Source organism: Equus asinus, chromosome 6, assembly GCF_041296235.1.
Source record: "Equus asinus isolate D_3611 breed Donkey chromosome 6, EquAss-T2T_v2, whole genome shotgun sequence".
NCBI classification, from domain to species: Eukaryota; Metazoa; Chordata; class Mammalia; order Perissodactyla; family Equidae; genus Equus; species Equus asinus.
Genome location: NC_091795.1, coordinates 64220001 through 64242212, shown reverse-complemented (window position 1 = coordinate 64242212; position 22212 = coordinate 64220001). Strand labels below are relative to the sequence as shown.

The 22212-nt window shown below is 48.5% G+C and overlaps 1 protein-coding gene across 3 annotated transcripts in view; it reads left to right on the top strand.

Annotated features, from left to right (window-relative positions):
• PRKCE (protein kinase C epsilon) overlaps window positions 1-22212 on the top strand; it is a 496436-nt gene that overhangs the window by 104163 nt on the left and 370061 nt on the right. The window contains exon 1 of one of the 3 annotated variants that reach the window (XM_070512147.1): window positions 2356-2411. The exons of the other annotated variants lie outside the window; for them this stretch is intronic. The gene's annotated coding sequence lies outside the window, so the exon portion shown is untranslated. Of the gene's footprint in view, window positions 1-2355; window positions 2412-22212 lie in introns of those variants that run through there. 3 annotated transcript variants of the gene reach the window in all.

Here is a 22212-nt window from a genome sequence, read left to right as displayed (position 1 = left end):
GGGGGGCTGCTGTCCTGGTGGGCGAAGTTCTGCTGCCGGCCCCCTCCGTGGGAGTGCTTCTCTTCCCTGGGGTCAAGCGCTGAGCAGTCAGGCACGAGCTGGAATTACCATAGAGATGCATCGAGAAGGTGGACAGCCGGCTTCCTCTGTCTGGAAAGCACAACACTGGCTGTGGCTTTTTTATTTTAGGGACATGCTGTTGCTCTTCCGTTTGCAAAGTATGAGTACTGCCCAAGATTTTCACATTCACATAGATGTAGAGTTGGAGTTCTATTCGCATTTACGTAGATGGTACCATTTGAGATCTATTCGGAGAGGTCAGAATCTATGGGGGATGGATGGTGCCCCTCTGCAATGCTGCTGGCCTTGCAGAAGTACGACTGACTTCCCAGCAGGCCGAGTATTGCTTTGGCCTTGTACCTTCACAGGAGGACCAGACTGGCACAGCCGTGGTTCCGCCCCCAAACCCACAAAAACACCCTGTGATTAGGCAGGCGGTAGTTATGGTTATCTTTACTTCATAGGTGGATGATGAAACGGAGACGGCGAGAAGCCTGGGGGTCGGGATGCCAGCTCTCCAGCCGCACCCTCTCTCTTGACCTGCAGGTCACCAGGACTGGTCTCATCCACGGCGGATTATTTCTTCCTTCCTAAAAATCCAGGCTGCTTCTTGCCATGTGGAGACAATGAAATCCTCACCCAAGGGTGAAAAAGACCAACCAAATCAAAACAAACAAGGGATTTTTTTTTTTTTTACACTTCTGAGGAAGTCATTAAGGAATTATTGGGCTGATTAATGTGAGTGGAAAATATTTAAGTTTCATCATTGTTTAGGATGGCCCCTTTGACTGGGTTAAGAATGACTTTCAGAAACCACTGAACTGTTCTCGCTAACGTCCTCTTAGCTCTGGAGTGCTCTGGGACTGGAGCAGGTGACCCCCCCCCCAAATTCAGTGATGGCGAGGGGCCGCAGTGTTGTGTGTGTGTTGGGGGTCCCTTGGTGAACAGGGCGCGTGGGGGTGGGAGAGGTTGCCCATTTCAGACTTCCCCAGGCTGACATTCTTTCTTGCCCCGTGTTGGCAAAGACGGAGATGACCTAGAGGATTTGGAAGCTGAAGGGGTAACAAAGGGAAAGAGTCAGGAAGAAGGCAGAGCGACAGGAGCACGCGGAATCTGTTTATGTAGGGCTTGCATTAAGCAGATCCTTTCCTGGCAGATGCTGCTAGCAGTGGGCTGGGGAGGAGCCTCGCAGACGGCTAATGAGGGGCTCCTTCTCTCCAGCGCGGCCGCCTCCCTCCCCAGCGAGCGGCGATGGGGAACCTGGCGGCCCCGGGCTGACCTCTGCTGCAGGAGGCGCAGGCACAATGTGGTGTGTGCTCCGCGGCGCAGGTTTTCCTCCTTCTGAGAGCCGCCCTTTGTGACGCGCACTAAATTCTGGCCATCTTCCCCTTCCTCCTCCTCTGTCTTTTCTCAGAACTTTTGTTCCGGTTTCTCATTTGCCTAAGACACAAGGGAAGTGGAGTGGCTCTGTTGGGGTGCTTCTGTGTGAGTGTGGGGTGGGGGGAGCGGCCCACACCAGGGACAGGCAGTCTGTGCCCCTTCCTCTCCGGAGGCCCCCAGCCTGTTTCTGCCCCGACTGGAAACCTTTCCCTAGGGTCCCGAGTCTTGCACATGCTGCTGGAGGAGGGGGCGAGGAGGAGAATGGAGATGGAACCACGTGTGTAACTCCAGCTTCCAGGCTGGCATGCTCAGTCGTGGCTGTGGGGACCAAACCACAGCCCCCTACCCTCCAAGAGCATGTTGTGGATGGGTGGAAGGGGCTGGAAGGGAAGGGCACCCCTCCTCATGTCATTTCATTCTCCCAGTGGCTCTTAGGGATGTAATGTCTCCATTTGACAGAAGGGGAAACTAAACCCAGAGAGACTGCATGGCTTGTTCAACCAGGTTAAGTAGGTAGTTTGGGTAGTAGAGTTAGAATTAGCACCCAGACATGCTGGTGCCTAATTTGGTGCTTCTTCATAAAGCTGGGGAGCAAAGGAAAAGGGAGGGGAGGAAAGACACTGAAGGAGAAAGGGAAGCAGAGAGAGTTATGGGAGAGAGGAGAGGGAGAGGGTGGAGCCCGGAAAGTGTTAGGACCTGGTGAAGGATGTCCTCATGTCCACCTGCAAGGGTCACAGTGAGAAGGAAGGGCAGATACATCCCCCAGTAAATACTGACTTTGTTAACTGGCCCTGTTATTTCTCAGTCACTTTCACGAGTCACTTAAAAAAAAAAAAAAAGAAGAGCTTGTTGATCATCTTCTGGGCACCCTGCCTGGTCCTGGGACCTTTGGGGATACTTGAGATTGAAGAGAGACAGGCTCTTCTCTCAGTGAGCTTGTAACCAGTGCTGGACCAACGTGCTTGGAAGAGGTAAGTAACACAGCAAAAGTTTGCTGATTGAAGAAACGTGGTTTAAGCATCTGCTGTATGCTCAGCACTGTTTAGGGTCAAACCGTGGGTTCTGAGGAACAGACTCTGTGTGGGGAAGGCAGTCAGGGAGGGCGTCTCAAGAAAGAGGAGCATGAGCTGAAGAAGAGGGCTCCTTGGATCCTTAGTGTGGAAAGGCGCTGGGAAATGGCAAGCGAGCAGCCCCGCTGCCCCAGCCAAGACTGTGTCCCTCACCTGTGACACCCTATCGAGTGCCCGATTTGCTAGGTGTTTAGAATCAGCTCGCTTGAATGGAGTGGTGATGGCAGGTGGCCGGGTGAGATATCTTGGCTGGATATGACCTAGGAAGGCTTTCTGGAAGGGGGCAGCATTCTGGTCCCCAGAAAGGCAAGCGCCCGCCCAGTAGCGTCCTTCTGGCTCGTCTGTCCCTTCCCCTTCGGGTTTCCTTGGGCACTGGCTGCGTAGCCTATGAGGGGTTTTCCAAGCAGGAACCCCCTCAGGGTGAGTCTTTCAAGGCCATGAGTCCAAGAAGATCCGCCTTGGCTCCTGCGACCTGCAGCCCTCCAAATCTGCTCTGATGGACGAGCCAGCCAGAGTGGCTGTGTCACAGCCCCCAGGAGTGCCCCCAGGAGAAGGGCACCCAGGCTGCAGGAGGGGGGCAGTGAGGGAGTGGTGGGTGAAGGAGGCCTGGATCCACGCCTACTGCTGGCCAGCTGGGTGACTTTGGGTGAGTGTGGTGATGGAGGTCGCAATCACTACCGCTCGTTGCACCTGGCCCCATGCTGAGCACGTCACAGACACCAACGCGTCTGATTGTCACAGCAGCTAAATGAAGGGGTGCTGTCATCACCCTCCTTGTGCAGAGGGGGAAACAGGAGCTCATGGAACTTATGGGCAGCCAGAGGCAGAGTCGGGATTCACATCTTCCTATTCCCAAGACCTTGTGCTAAAGGTTAGGGCACACGGCCTCCATAGTTATTCCCTCTGGGTCTCTCTTTTCTCACCTGAAGATTAGGACTTGAATGAACTGACTGCTTGGGCCTCTCTGGGCACCATCATTCTAGAATTTTAGAGATGGGGTGTCCCCAGGCCGGCAAAAGCACTGGCCTTGGGAATGATGGTGTTTCAGAAATGATGGGGAAGAGGGGACCCAAGTGGCTGAGCCCCTGTTTGCCGCACAGTGATCTAAGGCCAGTTTCTCAGCTGCTTTCTCCCCTGGCCATCTGGAGCACGCCTGTCCTGCTGGGGGCACCCTGGGTGAACCCTGGGGCTGTGGTACCCAGAGCCGTGAGTCCCCGGAGAAGGTGCGTTGGGCGCATGCCTGAGCACCCTTGCTGTGGGCTGGGTCCTTAGCACTGTCCCTGCCAGGCACTGCTCACCAGTCAGAGCTGTCTGCTGCTGTCATCCCGCAGCTGCTGCTGACTGCCACATAGGGTTAGAAATAGAAATTCCCTGCTGGGCCCTGGAGCCCTCCCCTTGCGCTCTGCTGCTGCTCATCTGGGGGACCCGTCTGGGCTGCCATAATTGGTGGGATCTCTCTCGGAGGGGCAGGGGGCTGGAGGAAGCCGGGGATGTGTTGGCCTGGGAGTTCCAGGGTCAGCCCTGGCTGGGGTGCATTGGGGTGACCACCCCTGTGGTTAGGGCCTGTGACCAGCCTCACAGCTTCAAGGCCTCCCTTCTCTCAGCAGCTGCTTCGCAAGCTCCCAGAAGGTGATTTGATGCTGGCTTGGCAGAGTGGCTTGCCGAGCCATCTGTAGCTTCCAGCCTTCCACTGTGGAGCGGCTCCCTAAATACGTGTTGAACTGAGTTGTGAACACAGCCCGGGGCAGAGTCTGGGCAGGGGCCTGTAGAGGAAACCTTGGCACAGCTTCAGGGCCTGAGTGCTGCTTCTCTTTCTTTTAGCTGAATCCCTTCCCTCTCCATCTCTCCTGCCTTCTTTCCATTGTGCCGAAGCACTCGGTGCCGGCTTCTCCTCTGACGTGGTTATTTGCCTTGGGGAGAGCTGAAAGTTAGGGATCAGACATGGATTTTTCGGTGACCCTACAGAGCAGGGCAAGGTGAGGAGTGGCGTTCCACCCAGGGGGTGTTCTGAAGCCACAGGCCCAGGGAGGCAGACAGCCCTTGGCCTCTGGGACAAGCTGCCCTCCATCCCTGCCTCCTGACAGATGAATCCAGCCAGGGCTCCCGGTCACGCTGACCCTGACTCTCTTGTGGAGGCGCCAGGGCAGGCTGCACACCCCCGGAGCCAGGGCACCATTTCCCACGTGCCCCAGAGCACTGGCCCTGCGCCTCCCGTTCCTGAGGCGTCTCCGAGTGCAGGGTATCACGCTGACCCGAGGAAGCAGGGTGACACAGCCCCAGCAGGGTGTGGTGAAGGAAGTTGTTTTTATTAATGGTCCACAGGACAGTAAAACAACAATAGCCGTGGAGATACTTCTCAGTTATTTACAAGTGGATTCATCTGCATTCTGGATGATCCACAGCTTTCTCCTCCCAAGGTGGGGTTGGGTCCCAAGGTGGGTTATCAGTAAGGAAGGAACTAAGATCTATTGAGACTGTACTATGTGCAAAGCTTTGTAAACCCACATTTGTTCATGTCATTGTCCCCCAAACCTCATTTGTCCATGTTTTTATCCTGTTTGCTCATGAGGAACTAAGCCGTGTGGATTTTAGTTAAGTCGCTCATGGTCACATGGTTAAAAAGTGTCCTTGGGCCGGCCCTGGTTAAGTTCAGCGTGCTCCGCTTTGGTGGCCTGGGTTCGGTTCCTGGGCACAGACCTACACCTCTCTGTTAGTGGCCATGCTGTGCTGGCGGCCCACATACTAAAAAGTAGAGGAAGATTGGCACAGATGTTAGTTTAGGGCGAATCTTCCTCAGGAAAAAAAAAAAAGTGTCCTAGCCAAGCTCCTCATAGTTCTTTCTCCCTCCAGGGGTTGCTGTCTTCCTCCTCAGTGAGTGTGCTCTGTGTGTGTGTGTGTGCATGTGTGGGGGGGCGCAGACATGTGGAAAGGCGGACTCCATGCAAACCGTTCATCCTCGTGCTTCATGCAGTGCTCATGGCATTCGAGGCTCCTGAAGTTCCCCCACCAGCAAGAGTTTCTTCATACTGTTGTGAGCGCCTAGGGGCATTTTAAATCGAAGTGGCCCTAAATGCTTCTCTGTAGTTGTTGTTTTCTACTTATTTTCGTACCTGCCTGGAATATGAAAAGGGGGTGACGAAACTATTGCAGATTGGGAAATGGAGGGTCAAAGAAGGAACTGAATCCAGAATCTGGCCCCTTCTCCACATTTCCACCATCCTGGTCTGAGTCTCTGCCATCTCCAGCCAGGACAATTACAGCAGCTCCCCAGCTGGTGTCTCTGCTTCTACCCTTGGCCTCTCTCCCTGTTGTCCTAGCCAACGTGATCTTCAGATTATGTTATTCGTCTGCTTGGAATCCACAATGGGTCCTTATCCTGGGTGGAAACCACAATCCTTCAAGCAGCCCACAAGGCCCAGCAAGATCTGCACCCTCCCCGGCCTCTCTGATCTCATCTTGTATTTTTCCCCCGCGATTCATTCCACTGGCCACCTGGCTGTTCTAGAACAAGCAGGCACTTTTCTGTCTTTGCAGTGGCCGTTCTCTCTGCCTGGATCACTTCAGATATTTGAACCTCTGCCTCCAAGTCTTTGCTCATTGACCCTGCGATGCAGCAGGCCCTGAATGCCCTACGTAACACTGCCACCCCGTCCCCATCCTGACCCTCCTTACCCTGCTCCATCTATTCCTGGTCCAGGGTATTTATCACATTCTAAGTTATCATATAACTTACTTTATTTATGGCTAGCATATACCCTCTACAAGGACAGTGGGTTTTTTTCCCCCTCTTTTGTTCACATCCCAAGGACCTAGAACAGTGCCTGGCACATAGTAGGCACTTCTGTAAATATTTGATGAGTGACTGAAATCACATAGCAGGTCAGTGAGGGACTCATGACTAGAAGCTAGTGTTTTACTCCCAAGATAAGGATCCCTTCACCTCCAGTGTTTTATGATAGAAGAAAATTATAGTTTTGGAGATAAATCAAAATTTAGCATGGACAGAGAAAGTAGAAGAAGAACACCAACGTGTGCGTGTGCATGGAATTCATACCGGGGATGTATTCTCTCGTGCTGTCTGCATGTCTTTCCTGGGAGGAAAATGAGGCTCAAAGAAGGGAAATGATGTGCCCATGGCCCCAGCTACTGAGAGATCGAGCTGGGTTTAACCTCAGGTCTGTCTGGCCTCAGAGATTCTTTCCTGTGCCTCCCTGGAGGACACAACCCTGATAACCTAGCTGTTTGCCCCTCGTTCTGCTGCCCGTTGCACGGAGAACTAGACTTAGTGCCCAGCCCACCTCGTCCGGGTCCTGCTCTCCTCCCCCAGTACCCTGTGAGCTGGCCCTCTGCCTCCTCCCTTCCTGTGAGGTCTTGGGTGGCCATGACTGCGTCCACATGGGCGCTCATTAGTCAGGTCCTGGTGCTTGCCCATATTCCAGAAAAAGTAAGCCAGGAGGTTGCAAAAAGCAGGCTTTGACTACTCACTGAAGGCACTTTGGCTCCTGATTTCCGGGGCCCGGGCACCGCTGTGGCCCTCCCCTCCCCAGCCAATCTTAGTTGTTTGTTCTGTGAAGGGAGCCTGCAGGGGAGCATGATCAAGACCCACTTGCTGCTCTCATCCTCCTGCAGGCCCCTCCCCAGGACGTCCCCCGCGCTGGGGTTCCGAGCTGTTGAGCACCAACTGGTTTGAAAGCCCCCTTGGATGAGCATACACCCATACATTTTAGAAGGACTCACTGTCCACATCATGTTGGTGGCCAAGAAAGATACAGTGAAAGGTGAATTCATTCTTTTCAGTCAAAGAGTTTCTGTTCTACTCATGGAGATTAGATATACTGTATAAGATTACTAATATTGCAAATCCACAAAGCAGGAGCATAAATATAATCCATGAGCTATGTACTATGGATATTTCCTCAGTCGGTAGTTTGGAAGTGAAAAGTACTATATACACGTAAGGTGTTCTTAAAAATTCTGAGAGAGAAGTGTGGACCATATGGCAGACCGAAGGTCAGTCTCCATGTAGGGTGAGAGGTACCACCTAACTATAGGTTTTTGTGACAGGAGTGGCATTATCTCTGATTATGAAGGGCCAGGATACACCAAGCTCCACCCTGGGTTCTAGTAGCTCCTACTTGGGAGTTGATATCCATTTTGCCCGGACTCGCCAAGAAAAACCCTCCTGTTGACTACAATGAGGAGAATAATTAGGAACACTGGGCACACCTTTCAGAACATTGGGTTCCAATGAAGTGAAGGCTTTGGAAGTTTCCATGGAGACGGGAAGGCTGCACTTGGGCTTCATGTGGTAATTTAAGGGTATTTCTTTTCCCTGCCTGCTCTCAGGAACTAAGGGACCCAAGCGGCTCCACTCCCCTCAGCCGCCAGTTCTCGTGGACTGTGAGAAAAGTTAAAAGGGTTATACCAGAGCCCAGGAGAGTGGAACTGGTTCCTCTTAACAGTGCTAGGAATTCATTTACCACTGAGTGTTACAGAGTTTTACTTCTGTCTTCCAACATATTAATTAGACAATGAATTCAGCACCTCACATGAGACTGAATAGTGAAGCCTCTGGAGAGAGACATTCTGATGGAGACCCCGCCCCTCCTTAAGGCCCAGTTCCAGCCCCCACCCAGCCCTTCTCCTAGAAGACATTCTTTCTTGACCACCAGGCACACGGTGCTTACACTCTCCTTATTTTCTGAGCCATTCCTTTGGCATTTTCCTGCAAGCTTTGGCTCTTGCATGCGCACATGCTCCATAGATGCCGGCTGATTTGAGAGGACCAGAAGCTGCCCTTGCCCACTGAAGAGAATAAATAACCAGATTAAAGGACGGAGGGTGGCTTTTCTCAGGGCATCCTAATCAACTGAGTAACCCTAGCATCTCATCCACATCATCTTGCTGGTTTTCCTCAGGGGACTTGAATCTTAACTCCAGCACCAAGCTCGGTATTTTCCAGTAGGTGGTCTATTTGCAGACTTATCTGCTTTTACTCAAGACCTGCCTGTGAGAACTATTAATTCAGATGATCTAATCAAAACCACACATGAGGCTTTAATGATGCTACTCTGCCTGCTCCTCCCTCCCCTGCCTGGCCCCCCCGCACTCTAATTCTGTTTAAAGGAGCCCCAGTAAGGTTCCAGGGCCTTGAAGAAAACTTCTGGAGGAGGCCTCACACGGCTGGACATCCACACTGGCCTTTTTGCATTAATGACTCTAGTTCTTTTCTGGCCCAGAGCTCTCCAAGCAAACTCCTCCCAAGAGCCCAGAAGGCCAACCCTTCCTTCTGATTGAGTGTATCATCTACGAGAAAGACCCCAGCCCTAACAGGAAGAGTTTCATTTTATTAGACAAAGGTAAGGAGCCCTTAGGGGCAGTGTGGCCCGGTGAGAAGAACACAGGGTCTCCTGTCTGTAAGGGGCACCAGGGGCATCTGGTGCTGCATCTGACTGTTTCCTGATCTGGGCACTGGTCACACAGGTCCCGTCACTCTGTGCACTTTTCTGTAAGTATATTCCACTTCAATCCAAAGTTAAGAAGAAGTGAAAATAAGCAAGAGGATAGTAAACACAAATTCAGGGCAGTGTGTCCTCAGGCGTGGGGGAGGGCGGGAGGATGACGTTGGAGGGAAGGGCACTGGCAGCTTCAAGGCTCCGTTCCAGTGTTTAGGTTGGCTGTTAGGGTCATTCGAATTCTTTTGTTATGCTTCATAATTCGCATAGGTCACATGTATATTATAAATATCTTTTTATAGGTATCAAATATTAAATAATCAACTACATGAGGGTATAGATAAAAGATCCTGCAGGTTCTATGCTCAAATAGCCCCAAGTTTGAATCTTGCCCTGCCACTTCCTGGCTGTGTGGGTCTTGGGTGAGTAACATAAGCTCCCAGAACGTTAGTTTGCTCATCTACAAAAGGGGGGTTGCAGTCCGCAGTTAATAATTCGGTTGACATTTGGGGTATGTATTACAAAGCAAAGTGTAGGGTGTTGTGAGAGCATAAAGCAGTGGGACGGAACCTAGTTGAAGACGGATGGGGTGGGAGTGGGGGGTTGTCAGGGAAAGCTTCCCTGAGAAGGTGCTGTTTGAGCTGTGCGTGGATGGAAGGCTAGTTTTAAGTAGGGAGAGTCAGTCCCTCGATTGCTGTCTCCTCATACTCATATACTAGCTAGGTCCTGTGGGGAATGTGAGAGAAGTGTGCTCTGGGAGTCCCTGACAGGGGGACTCATTTCGATGGGGTGCATTCATGTTCCTTTTCAGATGAGGAGGGTCGAGTCATGGTTTGGACTTCTAGCAAGTTCTCACTCCTGACTGGAGTTTCCTCTTTGAGATGGTACCTCCACTTCCACTCCCATTCTCCCTGGCGTTTATCCCCAACACTCCTCTTATCCCCTGCAGAGAGACCAAGGGATCCTATGTGGGATTTCATCGTTGGTATCACTGGGTGTTCTTCTGAGTCGGTGCAGTAGCTCAAGTTAACTGCTATTTCAGGACTGTGGGGAAATTAATATAGAAATGTTCTCCTTTGTATCAGTCTCAGAAAATGTTTGTTTTCCCCTTCTGATGGCCCTCCCCTCTATTTGCATAACGGCAAGAAAACAATACTGCCACCTAGTGGGAGTTCAAAGTGTGACCTTCAGAGCTCCTCCTCCTGACCCCGGGACGTTATTTCTATTATTAATGTTTAAACTAATGAGCAGTTCTGAGTGCATTGTTCTTCCCGGCATATGGATCCAGGTGGATTTTCGGGTTCCCTTTCCATTCTCTTAGAACTTCCAGTTGCAAGTCTCAGTGGGGCTGTTTGTGTACACCAGACAGAACCTTTGAAACAGGTGTGGGGAGCTCTCCCTACTTCCCCTTGACTAGTCCTTACAGCAGTCCAGTGAGGGAGGCACCGCATCCTCACTTACACGTGAGGAAATCAAGGCTCACAAAGGTGAAGTAACTTGGAACTTTATCGAACACCTAACATGTGCCCAGCCATGTCATAGGCCTCCTAGGCAGTAAGTGGATTATGGCCTGGTTTCCTCTAAGAGTGTACCATGCAGACACAGTGGCCAAGTGTTGTCAGGTCCTGGCCATCTTGCAGAGAGGGGAGCCCCTTGTGCCCCGAGGTAGTCCAGCAGGACTGCCTGGATAGAAGAGACGGTTCTGGAGCTGAGATTTGAAGGTTGCGTGGGAGGAGAATGCTTGGTGGATGAAGGCACAGAGGCAGCACGGGAGTGGGGATGTTTGTGGGCAAGGAGTGGCTGCCAGTCTGGAGCTGAGCCTGGTATTAGGGGCGGTGGTCCAGGGTACAGAGCCCTGGAGAGCTAGTTTGGGGGCTCCAGGGGGTCACCGTGTCTCCTCCCATGCTGCATGTGTAAACTGAGAAGTAAGTCATGCTTGATGGAAGGAATTGGAACAAAGCAGAAATTCATACAGTAAAAAAATGAGTATCTCCCTCCAGTCCCATCCTGCCCCAGAAAATAGGATTAGTAGTTAAAAGTTTGGTGTCTATGCTTCCAGATTTCCTATGCCTGTAAAATTATATAGATAGATATGCTATTCATATATACATAAGTTAATACAGGTGTATGTAGTATGAGTTATTTTAAATGGAATTATTTTTTAACTACAATTTTATAATTTTCTTGTCATAAAAATCTCTATATTATAGTCATCTTTTAGTTTTTTAAAAAGTATTTTACTATGGAAAATTTTAAACACATATAAAGATAGAACAGTATAATAAATCCACACTAACTGCTTTGATGTTTGTGAATACATGGCCAATTTTGTTTCACCTCTACCTCTATCCATAGGTTCCTCCCAACTGAATTATTTTAATGAAAGTTCCAGACATCATATATTTCATCTGTAAATATGTCTGTATTTATCTCAAAAGATAAGAACACTTAAAAATATATAACTACAATGCCATTATCACATAAAAAGCATGAATTTCTTCATATCGTCAGATATCTAGTCAGTGTTCAGATTTTTCCAGTTGTCTTATGAACTTTTTTTAAACAGCTGATGTGTTTGAATCATGATTCAAATAAGGTCTGTATATTGCATTTGGTTGATGGTTTTTAAGTCTCTTTTCATTCATAGATTTCTACTTTATCCTTTTCCTTTTTTTGTTTTTGCCCTTTATTTGTTGAAGAAATTAGTCATTTGTCCTATAAGGTTTCCCACATTCTGGGTTTTGCTGATTGTATCCCCATGGTGTCTTTTAACATGTTCTTCTGTCCCTATATTTCTTGTAAACAGGTCGTTAGTTCTAGGGGCTTAAGCAGAATCAGTTTGATTTCTCAGCAAAAAGACGGGAACTTCTTAGGCAAGGGAATGAGGTGACCAAGAGGACGAGTGATGGCTTTAGGAAAAACGGAGATGCTCCCCCGGCCTCCTGAAGCAATCCCTTGGCTATGCTTTCTTTCCCCAGGTGCAGCGGGGAGACAAAGGAGTATTGGATGCTCCCAAACCTCTGTAGGGTTGGCTTCAGGAATGCTCAGTTGCTGGGGGTTGCATCTCATCAGAACCTTCCAGGGGGGCTTCTGGGGCGATCTGATCCCACCATCTGGTCAGCTGGAGCTGACCAGCAATTGGCTCTCATGACAAGTGGAAGCCTATGGTTTTCTCCTCTCCTGGTTTTGCAATGGCTTTCTTCCGTTCTTCTCGTAAATAATATATCTCCACTTAAAAAAAAAGACCACCATAAAAATGCTTTTCTTTCCTTTTCTCAGCCAGTTCATCCAGTTGACACTGCTGAGCCACTGATGACAGCTTAACTGTGTCAGCTCAGAGCCAGGAAAAATCTGGACAGTGCTTGCAGAAATTGCCGGTGCTCTTGAAATACTTTACACAACGTATCAGAAACTCCTGCAGAAGAATCACTTCATTTTAAATTAAATGACTATCCCTGAATCCCACTTCCCATCCTATTCCCAGAAGCCCATCTTTAGGCATATTTTTCTTGAAAAGATCATCCTAGTTTTTCAATCCTTTGATTAGCTTCCCCTCCCCCAACCATGGGACTAAACTGCATTTCTTTTTTTGTGTGTGAGGAAGATTTGCCCTGAGCTAACATCCATTGCCAATCCTCCTCTTTTTTTTTTGCTTGAGGAAGATTAGCCCTGAGCTAACGTCCATGCCAGTCTTCCTCTACTTTGTATGTGGGATGCCTCCACAGCATGGCTGATGAGTGGAGCATGTCGGCACCCAGGATCTGAACCTGCGAACCCCAGGCCAACAAAGCAGAGCATGGAGAACTTTAACCACTTGGCCACGAGGCTGGCCCCTAAACTGCATTTCTAAAAGACAATTTTCTTGCTATTTTCTATTAATCAAAAACCCGGGACCAGAACCACTCGTCACCAGCAGCTTAGTCACCAGGGCCTCCACATTAAAGCAACTAAACTTGCTAACTTGCCGTGTAGTCTTATCTCAGTGACATATATGCTTTTCTTTAGGCTTTCCAAAATATTAGAAATAGTTCCTCATCATCACTTTCCTAGGAGGCTGGGGTACCATAGGGTGGGTTGCTTTTCTTAGTTACTAGAATCATCAACCTCCTTGTTGGAGGGGACCACAGAAGACGACCTCATCCAGGGTTCTGCTCACCTCATCCCCTCCCCAGCCCTTCCACTTTAAAAATGTATTATCTGAATCCTTGATGGATTACATTATTTCTCAAAATCAATAGGTAATAAGTGGAGATGAGGTTTAGCCTAGACATGTCTGTTCGAGCTTCATCAAAACCTTTATTTTTTTTATGATTTACCCACAGAGGTAAAGTCCATAATAAGGGGTACTCTTCGTATGTGCAGTCTGTGAATTGAAGTTACCCCTCCTTAAATCTGCTGAATAAACGCTCTTGGCTGAGTTAAGGGAGGAATACTTTCTTGACTAAACTACCAATGCTTCCCCAGGCCTCTTACTGTCCTTTGTCCGCTTTCTTCTTCTGACTCTGACCCAACAAGTACTCACAGCTCAGCTGCTTGCTTCCTGGGAGTGAGTCTACAGTGATTTTGGAGACTCTGTTTGCGTCCATTCATGGAGGCAGTGTGGTGTAATGAAACGCACCCGAGACAGACTTAAGTTCCAATCCTGAGTCCTTGTTGGGTAGCATTGTGGTAGTTGAGCAAGTCACTTAGATTATGATCCTCAGTTTCTTGATCTTTAAAATGGGCTGAAAATCCCTATCCCAGGACTGGCGTGGCCATTCCAGACTGTTCATCTCCAGCCCTTGGCATCTACCACATGCTTAATAAATGGTTGCCTTTGTTACTGTGGAAAGGCAGAGTTGAATCCAGCCTCCAGGGAAGAGGGGATGAGAGAGACCTAAGATAGAAGGCCTGTGTTTTCAGGATAATGTGTGCTTTTGTTTGACCCTTAGATTTGGGAAGGATGGTTGTTTTTCATGAACTCTCCACTTTTCTTCCTCACAAGCTATAAACTGAGTTGAGATAATCTGCTCTCTGTCATATAATCTCTTGAGTGGTTTTTTTCGCTGATTGATTATGTATACATATATATGCGCACACACACACACAGAGCAAGGGGGAAAACTCAACCGACCTCTACCCACAGGTTGGCATATGATTTCTGGCAAGTCGTCGGCCATGGTTGCACCACGTCTGAATCCAGAAAGCAAACTGGGTCGGAAACAGCTCATGAGGAACGTCCCCTCGGTTGACCTACTCGGGTACTTCCTCTTTATTATTTCATTACTTTATGTCCCGGCAAATTTTGCTCTTACAGTTTCAAGATAATCAATTTATTTTCATGTGCCTTCCCCATCCAAATTGGATTACAAATATAAATAGCTGTGTGCTGGCCCCAGCGGCCAGCGTGTGCTCCCCGACTGGTGCTTGGCAGCCTGGGTCCTTGGGCAGCCTTGGGCTGTTTGTTTGTTTTCAATTGAAGCTCTAAGTGCTGGAATGACTTCTGCCTCCTTCACACACAGCCATCTCAAAACCCCCTTTGTTCCCTGGTTGCGGAGGACAAATACTCGGGGTTTTCGTTCCTTGCGGTGAGAATGCCCGTTCTCTCGGCATCGTCCTGCTGGTTGCTGTCCTGTGGTTAGTGTTTTTATTCAAAAAATTTTCTAAATCACTACGTGCATTTGTGCACACATATACCCTCACCCACCCGAGGCTGCACCCCGAAGTTTACCTTACTGTTTGTTGGTTTTCCTTCCAGGAACAGAAAAACACCACTGTGTAGCGTTTTAAGGAAAATAGGACAAGGTCCCAGTCAGGAACTGTGGTTTCCTTTGCTGGGCTTCAGCTTTTCCCTCATGTGGAATCTACTTCTCTCTACATTCAGTTCATATTCACCTTTGGTTGTATTGGGGTGGGTTCTTACTGTTTGACTCTACCTCCAGTGACAGAGGTAGAATTAACTAGAACATACATTAGGCTCCACGTGCCTGCCAGGAACGCCATTTCCTTGGTCTTCTAGGCCTGGGGATGTTCAGTATCCCAGCCTGTTCTCTGTTTATAGGAGGTGTTTCTTTTGGTGTGGGCTATGAACCACCAGCATTGGAATCCTCCGGGAGCTGGGGGATGTGCAATCTCTTGAGCCCTACTCCAGACTTGTTAAGTCTGAATTCCTAGTGGTGGGGCCCTGGAATCTGATAGGAAAGTCAGAGAAATGGCGCTGCTCTGTATATAAACTGCCATCCCTGAAGATACTACTGCTGCCTCTGTTCATTTCTTTCTTTCTCGTCAAGGCTGTGAATTTGAACCTTGTCAGGATCCAGCTTTCAGGAACTTTTGCTTCATTTCAGTCACACGCATTCATCCACGTGTACTCTGTCTCTGATATCTTTTCATTGATGCCAAGATAATCTTTGCCTGCCCTCAAGGAGCTCAGTTCCTAGCTGAAGCGATGAGGTGTGTTCATATTGAAAGATAAGTAACAGCAGAAGACAAGAAAGGCTAAGTGGAAATGTGTAGTATAAACTCAACTTTGAAGGAGGGGAGAGGTGTTGTCCTTGTGTGGGGTCCTGAGGAAGGACTATAGAGGGGGGAAGGTGGGCAGGAAAGTGGTCCCTCAGAAGGGGCAGTGTGAACAGCCCATGGTGGGGATGAGGGGCACGTGTGGGTGGAGGGGAGCCGAACCTGCCCAAAGACGGAGGAAGAACTGGGCTGATTGTGAAGGAATGTGAGTCTAGGAGAAGACTTTTTATGGGGAGCTTAACACATAATCAGATTTGTTGGGATTTAGGGGAGGAAATTTGGCAAATCAATGCTATAATCAGCATCATGTTGGGATTTGCAAAGTGGGAATCTAGCTTCCTAATTTGGCGTCTTCCCCTTTCATTAGTTCAGGGGGCCCCGAACTGTAGTTCTCATTCCATTGGAGGGTCTGGAGAAGATTGTAGGCAAAGTGCTGACAGGGCATTCCATAACTTTAACAAAAAACCTTTCTATTATGAAAATTTTCAAACATATGCAAAAGTATAACATTTACATAACTTTATTTAACAATGAAAAAGCCATCCCCGTGAGCCAATAACATGAAATTCAAGAACAAAAAGAAATTAATCTATGGGGATAGAAATCAAAATGGCGGTTGCCTCTTGTTGGGGAGAGGTTGACTGGAAAGAGGCATAATTTCTGGGATAATGATTATGTTCTTTGTCTTTATAGGGCCACTGGTGGCACAGGTGTATACATTTGTCAAACTCAGCAAACTATACACTTAAGATCTGGGCATTGCACTGCAGGTAATTCTACCTCAAAAAAAAGTTATTCTTCCTCCTTTTCCCCTAATTTTCTTTCAGTCCAGATCATAACAAGGAGAAACTCTCAGTTTGGGATCAGAGTGTCAATAACATCTCTCTAATACTTCTCTCTCCTTTTAAACAAAAGCAGAAGACCTCAGAAGAATATTATTTTCTTTGTATTGCATTAAAAATAATTATTTGTGGCCACTGATAGTAACTTTCCTAAGTAGTATTATAAATTTTTTCTTCAGAAATAAAATTATATGAGAGGAAGAGCTATAAGTGGTAAGCGTAGAGAGTGAAAACTGTAGGGTGGTCTGTGATTGGCAGATGTTTGGGAAACATTGATGGAATGGGGAGTCACTACCCCAGGGTGCCCTGTGGCACAGATGAGAAGGGTCTTGCTGAAAAATGATCTGTTGTTCTTACTCGGTGTCATTCAGACATGGTATGTCGTTTGGTTTCGTTTTCTGAACTCGTGGAGACAGTTCCCCTCAGAGCCAGCAGCGCTGAGAGATGGCGGGAGGAAATAGAGCCGATGTGACTGGTTCAGCCAGAAGGAAACTCTGACCTCCCTGTCCCGTGCGGCACCTGGTAGCTGGGAGGCCCGGCTGTGCTGTCTGTTGGAGTGAGATAGAGACAGGGTCCTGAAGTTGCCTTGAATCTCCTCCCCGCTCACTCGTTGCTGCAACCCCGTACCTTCTAGGGCTCTGCTGAACCGGTCACAGGCAAGTTGTAAGCTGTGCCATCCCAGGGCCAAGAGTCTCATAGCTCTGCTGGGTCATTGTGGGGGTGAATAGACACCCCTTCTCTCCAGGCTTCCGTGTCCTTCCATGGCCACATGCTGGGGATCTTTGTTTGAAGTGAGTAATGTACAGGGAGCATCAGTCCCAGTCCTCCGGTGACTTGTTTCTGCCCTGCACTGCTCCTCAGCCTCTGGTTTCCAGGGAGTGCTGGGCCCTCCCGGTCACCTGTCCAGTGTCTCTGAGTGTCCCTGGCCTGGCCACATGGTAGAATTTGTCTCAAGGCTCCAGGAGGAGTTACAGGGAAGAGACAGTTCAAGTGACAGTTGCTGTTTAGCTCATCCACAGAGTTCCTAGAAAACTGTGACATCAGTGAAGTTTGTATTCCCCACCCTTCCTTCTGTCGCCTCACTCCTTCTCTTTCTGGCTGCTGCTAGTATCTTCTTTCATCTATTTTATCTAGAGGTTCCATCTGCACATGACCTGATTCACTCGAGAAGATGAGGCAGACCCAGGTAGACCCAAAGGGGCCAGGCCCCACTTCCAGGGGTGGGACAGGCCAACAGGGCACAAACAGGGTTAATCTGGGGTGCTGGAGGTTGAATGAGGAAAGCAGAGTATTTTGTGTGAGAAGTCAGAGGTGGGGGCAAGGTGGCAGGTGTGACAGTTCATTATCAAAGAGCAGCAAGCCTTCCTGGGGGTTTACCATGTGCCCAGGGGGCTCTAAGGGCTGTGCACGCCCTCAAGGCGCCTAACCCTCCAACCACCCGAGGCAGCCACTGTCATCACCACTGCTTTACAGATGTGGAAGCCGAGGGCGCAGACCGCTTAAGTCACCTGTGCAAAAATGTGTGGTAATGTAGAGCCGGCAGTCAAACCCGGGCGTTCTGGCTCCGGAGCCTCACAGTTCAGCCTGAAGCCAGTTTCTCAGACTCACCAGATGATGCGAATCACCTGTGGCTTTGGTTCACCTGTGGATTTCCCAGGTGGTTTCATCAGAAACTGGAATCCCGTGGGTCTGGGAATCTGCACATCGAATAGAGACCCTAAGTGAATCTCACCTGCTGGCGGGTTTTGGAAATTCTGCACCAGGCCATTTGGAAGTGAGGTGCTGTCCCCATAGCTGGGAGGAGCCGGGCTGTGTTGTAGGCTTTGCTGGGAGCACTGCTGGCAGCTGGCTTCCTGACATCAGTTCATGTTGGCTGGAACAGTACCTACACTTAGGAGCTTGATGAAAATGGGGTTTCCAGTCCAAGTGCTCAATTAGCAGACCTGTATAGGTTTGGGGATGGATTTGGGGAACAGATACAAAGCCTAGTAGAATAAGAGGTAATGAGGGGAGGGGTGCTCACCTGCACCAGAATAGCAACTCGGGGCTCCACAGTAGTCATCAACACTGGGCAGTGTTGGCCACAGAGCAGGTGGCTTTGGGGAGGGGAAGTTCTGTTGTGGGCAGCGGGGCCAGGCAGGTTCTTTCCAGATGGTTTCCTAACCAGCTGTTTCATCGGACTTTGATGGGAGGGAGGGGTAGCAAGACTCTGGCTACCAAGAGCCCTTCAACCAAGGGTGTCCCATTTTATCTTTGTAATCTGAGGTCCATATAAGATTTCCTCTGGAGAGGGGAAAAATTTGAAAACAACAGCCTAACTGTATAAACCAAGGAGAACTGACAAAGTGTTAGGGATTCGGGTATTACCCATTCCAGGGTTTTGCAATTAGAAGTAGTGTCTGGACAGTGAGATGTGTGGCCTCGAGGAATGAAATTCTCAGCATTGCAGGCTTGGAGACCCTGTGCAGTGGAGACAGAGTTAACAGGAGGCCCACCCGGATTAATCGGATCCTGCCAGCCAGGAAGGATTCCCCTGGGACTTCGCTCTGCCTGATTTTAGGTTTTCAGTGAAAGCTCAGAGAACTCTGGCTGTGCCCTGGTGCCCAGAAACCCCGAGGGTCAGGATCATCCATTACGGTTTCCCTCAGGCCTCACTCTCTTCTGCGTCTGACAGCGAGAGGGATTTCTTCTTGGTCAAACTGAGGCTTTTCCTGCTAAAATGTTTCCTCTAGAAGTCCGGGGCTACCTGGGATCCTCAGGAAATGACTCATTCCAGGCGCTGCAATTTCCACATAGCTACAATTCATCCCTTTCATTGCACTTGCTTTTTATTATTACTATTTTTAATGGAAGTCATCACATATATTTCAGCTTCCATAACTAGGTTATAATGAACATAATTTAACTTATTCTAAGTGACTCTGGGCTATTCTTAGGATTATTGGTGATGTGGCACCTTGATGTCCACAGAGTCCCTTCAATAAAGAACCTTAACTTGAATGCTTTTTTGTGCAGTGTCTACTTATTCCAGATTCTCTGTCTCTTCCCCATTAGCAGTCGCTTCTCCCTGCAGTCAGGGGACCTGCTTCTCATCGTCTCACTCCTCTTTCTACTTGCCCCTGCCATCACTTCTAATTTGCTCGATTCTAATCTGCTGTTGGTTTAGAAACCAGATAAATGATCTTGTTTGAAGAGTGCACGAGATGAAATAAAGCAAGCTCCACATGAGGACCTGAGGGATACTCAGCCTGAAAGGGATGAACGTGGGCATCATGACATCAAATTTAATTGTTCGTTCAGATGCTTTTATTACTTGCTTCCTGTTTAAGGTAGGCAAAGTAGTGCTGGCCTTTGGATTTTTAGATTTAAGAAGTATATGAAGATAGATTTCCTGAGTTCTCCATCTTCATTTATTTAAGGATAAGTTGATCAGAGAAGTGTGACAACTTAGATCAGTGGTCCTCAACCCTGGCTGAATATTCAAATAACACCAATTAAGTTAGAGTCTTTCAGGGTGAGTCCCAGCTATTGATATTTTTTGAAATCTCCTCGGGATTTTATTATGTAACAAAGGTTGAGAACCACTGATTTAGATCCTTGCAAGACCACCACGCCAGGGGGCGGTTCTCAAGACAGGGGTTCTCAACCCTGGCTCCCCATGAGAGCCGCCTGGAGCAGCTGGGAATGGTTTGAAAATGTCCCTGGGAGGGGCTTCTAATGAGCAGTCGGGGTTGAGAACCACTGCTTTAAGATATTTTGCCTGCAATATTGATGTTTTAAGTCTGATTTTCTGAGAGGCTTGGAAATATTTTTTTTTAATGTATCAGTGTCTTTCTGGAGATAATGACAGCCTTTGTCTTTAGATTAGCTTTACAAATCTAAAACCAAATGATAGCATTCGTTCAGGCTGGTCTGATCTGAGGGAAAGGAGAACTTTGATCAGACAGCTGGGCTGCCACAGATTTGTCTCTGATCGTGAGAGTGGAAATTCCAAGAGCAGCCATGAATTGCAGATCTGGTAGGGGCTCACAAATGGTTTCTGGAAAGAGCAGCTTTTGTGATAGCACCCTGGACAGACAGCTCTTGTGCCACTAGTACTTCAGTGTTGTCTGTCGGACATATTTGTATTTGCAAAAATGCACATATACATAAAGGAGAGCATCAGCCTTCAGATTAAATGTGCAGCTGAATGAGGGCTGCAGAAAAGATGTCAGTGCAACAAAATTCTCCACTGTTGCATGCAAGCAGTGGTTTAAACCAAGATGCGGGGGAAGCATCACATGAGTATCTGTCAAGGGGACCAGAATGTGAGGAAACCTGCAGGATGCGCTGAGAAAAACATACACGTGTGCATTCCAATCTCACTGTTTTAGATTCTCAAATTCACTCTGAAGGCTTGTGATATATTTAGCCTTCTTATCAGAGCATAGAGCAGGTTTTCAAGGCTTGTAGGATGTATCTATTAAAATAACCTATGTGACTGAGTAACTGCTCACTATAACATTTTTGTTCCACTGAAATACAATGAGAGGAAATGGGGCTCCAGGAAATGGCCATTATATCAGGGGATCCAAAGCAGCACAGGGCCACTCCAGTATTTACACACGTTCTGGCCATTGTGCTTGCAACCTTGGGTAACCCTCCACTTTTTTCTGCTTCTTTTTAATCTTCTGCAGACTTTGAAGGCTATCACGGTTGAGGAGGGATGTGCTAAGCTCTGGGCATTGGGGAAATTGATTTGTGAACACATTTTGTATCTCTTTCTGTGCCTTCCTTGGAAGTTTTCAAGGTTGTTGATTCTCTAGCCAAGCATCTGACAGTATAACTTTGTGGTGGGAATGGTGGTGGTGGTGGTAAGGGGAGTGGGGGGGCTCTGCTCTGGGAGACCCAAGGCCTGTTCCTGATTTAAGACCTCTGTAAAGGCATCTTGGCCTCCTGAGGAGGCCAGGCCAGCACCTCCAGACTTTTACATGTGAACCCCCCTGACACACATACACACGCTTTTATAGTCTATAGCCAGCTCAGTTTGGTGACAAAGAGGAGGTTTCTAGATTGGCTTATAGAGGTGCCTCTGTCTTGTCATGGGGCTGGGGCAAGTAGGTCACGATGGCCTATACTCTGCTGACTCCCCCTCATTCCCACCGGATGCTGCCTATGTCCATTTTAGACATTGGGCTTTCTGCTAAAGAGATCCTATTACTAACAGACTGAAATCCACTGCTTAGAATAACAGCACATTAGAGATGAAAAGACCCCGGGAGCTATAATTCCAGTTCTCGGGCTTTCCATGGAGAAAGGTCACAGCCAAGCAGGTGGACATCCCAGTCCAGAGCCCTTTGCCCAGTGGAGCCCGTATAGCAGCCCCTCAGCTCAGTCCTGTGCCCATGAGGTCTCGCTTCTTTCTTTCATGCCAATAGGATCCCCATTACACTGTGCTTCTGTAACTCCCTATTTTCGTCCTGTATGCTTTCTGTCTTTTATTTCTTTCTTGAAGAATGGAGTCGACTGATTGATTGTGAGTCACCAAATATAAGCCCAGCTAAATACCTGCTGAATTAAATCCTGATGGCTTAATTGACCCCAGAATCTTTATGGGTAGCTACGCAAAGCAGTTGTACTTTCCTTAAAGACAGCATTTTTTTTTTTTTTTTGAGCAAGATTAGCCCTGAGCTAACATCTGCTGCCAATCCTCCTCTTTTTGCTGAGGAAGGCTATCCCTGAGCTAACATCTGTGCCCATCTTCCTCTACTTTATATGTGGGACACCTACCACAGCATGGCTTGCCAAACGGTGCCATGTCCGCACCCGGGATCCGAACCAGCGAACCCCAGGCCACCAAAGTGGAACGTGTGCACTTAACTGCTGTACCACCAGGCCAGCCCCCAAAGACAGCCTTTTCTTGATGTG